The 2,500-nt window shown below is 43.4% G+C and overlaps 1 protein-coding gene across 1 annotated transcript in view; it reads left to right on the forward strand.

The window, feature by feature from the left end:
- Window positions 1-2,500, forward strand: part of numbl (NUMB like endocytic adaptor protein) — a 108,013-nt gene that overhangs the window by 45,194 nt on the left and 60,319 nt on the right. The window lies entirely within an intron of this gene.

The raw sequence follows: 2,500 nt of genomic DNA on the forward strand, positions 1-2,500 counted from the left end.
CCCCTTCTCTGTTCATTGCCAGGAAGACCTTCTGTTTTGTGGTTTACATACAGGGAAGCTTTATACACCACAATATTCACACAATTCAATTCAATTCAAAGGGCTTTATTGGCATGAGAAAACATACGTTTACATTGCCAAAGCAGAAAAGAACAGTACAACAATACAGCAATACAATCAAAACAAAAATTATGTACTTTGTCAGATTCTTAACACACAAATTCTTGTCTTATTGTGTTTTGGGGTATTCCCTCAAGTCCCCCCTCTCTCTCTCTCTCTCTCTCTCTCTCTCTCTCTCTCTCTCTCTCTCTCTCTCTCTCTCTCTCTCTGGGCTTACAAACCCATGCTAGCAGAGGTTGCCATGGGACCAGTTGCCATGCAGCAGAATGAGGTGTTCACATGGTCGTTTGTGTGTGTGTGTGTGTGTGTGTGTGTGTGTGTGTGTGTGTGTGTGTGTGTGTACCTGTGTGTATGTAGCGTCTATTGTAGCGTGACGGATGCGGATGCCATGTTGATTGCAGTCAGGATACTGTCCAGTTGACAGAGAGAGAGAGAGAGAGAGAGAGAGAGAGAGAGAGAGAGAGAGAGAGAGAGATGATGCTGAGTCTTGGATATTGGAAGTTTTTAGGGGCCCTCTGCTGCCTCTAGCCATCTCTACAGGCCTGACCCACTTCAACATGACACGCATGCACGCACACACGCACTCACTCTCTCACACACACACACACACACACACACACACACACACACACACAACACACACACACACACACACACACACACACACACACACACACACACACACACACACACACACACACACACCCTGGAGGGGTAAAAGCCAAAGGCCATCCGTAATGTAGTGGGCAAGGTTGATTTAACAGACAGCTGAAGAGGCTGTCACACTGTCTGTGTGTGTGCATGTGTGCGTGCGTGCGTGAAGGTCTCTAAGCTACTCTCTCTCTCTCCTCTCCTTCAGTGTCTCTTCAATGAGGCCAGCAAGGCCTTCATGTCTATAGAGTGAGGCTTTTTGAATATATCTGTCTGGTGGAGAAACCTTGTATGTCCAAAACCCATCCCTTTTTATTATAATTATGTATTAATTTGATTCGTGAGCTCTTTGTGAGTTAATTTGCAAAACTTCAAAAGTTTAAATATGGACATACAAGCTTTCTGTGACTGTGGGAGTGTACACAATGGAAGTTCAAATATGGACATACAAGCTTTCTGTGACTGTGGGAGTGTACACATGGAAGTTCAAATATGGACATACAAGCTTTCTGTGAATGTGGGAGTGTATGGAAGTTTAAATATGGACATACAAGCTTTCTGTGAATGTGGGAGTGTATGGAAGTTTAAATATGGACCATAGACTGTAAAAAAATATGGACAAGCGTTCCCCGAGTCTAACATGGACGTAAAATTAAGCATGTTATTCCTGCACTGTAAGTCGCCATCTTTCTAGATCCGTTTGGGCCCAGCTGGCCATTGGCTGGCTCCGTTTTGGCCCAGCTGGCCATTGGCTGGCCCAGACACGAGGCGGGACTAACCCCCTTCTTCTCCGTTGGTTTTTATTTTGACTCGAGTGGAGGGGAATCCCGATCATAGACTTTAACGGTAGCCACGCCCCTCAGAACATGCGCGACTTTATGGTCATATTTTAATAAATGGGACCATAATTTTCCAAAAAGAATATTATGACATTAGAAATGAGACTTTAAACTAGTGACTGGAAGCAGAAAGTATTCAGAAAGTAAACAGAAAGTATTCATGTTTATTAAGGTAATACAGTCAAATACATGGACTTCTATGGGGCTATGGGTTTTTCTGGGTCCAATGACAGCACCACAACAGGCCATTATATGAACTTTCAGGAGTTTCAGGCTTCACAAAATATCTGTCTGACTGCCCCCCTGATATGGACATACAAGCTTTCTGTGAATGTGGGAGTGTATGGAAGTTTAAATATGGACATACAAGCTTTCTGTGACTGTGGGAGTGTATGGAAGTTTAAATATGGACATACAAGCTTTCTGTGACTGTGGAGTGTACACATGGAAGCAAATAATGGACCCTCTTGGTGACTGAATTCCCCCTGCAGGATCAATAAAGATCCATCTACTGTAAGTGTGTGTGTTGTGATGGTATGCCTAGGGCCTAGTAACCGATCACATGTCCCTCTCTCTCTCTGTCTGTCTGTGTGTGTGTGTGTGTGTGTGTGTGTGTGTGTGTGTGTGTGTGTGTGTGTGTGTGTGTGTGCACTAGGGATGGAGCTTGTTAACTTTTCTATTGATAACGAGTACCTTATCGATCAGGCTTATCGAGCGGGGTCTTATCGATCACACTATCGAGCATTTTCTATTACTTTGTGGAAATTCTGAACAGAACCAGTTATCTTTTACTTGGACCTTCGAATACAGAACTTTTCTAACCGACAGAAGACTATTTAACCAGTAAAATAATATTAAAGAAACTGTTAACTGGTTGTACCGTCACTTTA

Source organism: Protomyctophum parallelum (assembly GCF_964188405.1).
Source record: "Protomyctophum parallelum genome assembly, chromosome: 9".
NCBI classification, from domain to species: Eukaryota; Metazoa; Chordata; class Actinopteri; order Myctophiformes; family Myctophidae; genus Protomyctophum; species Protomyctophum parallelum.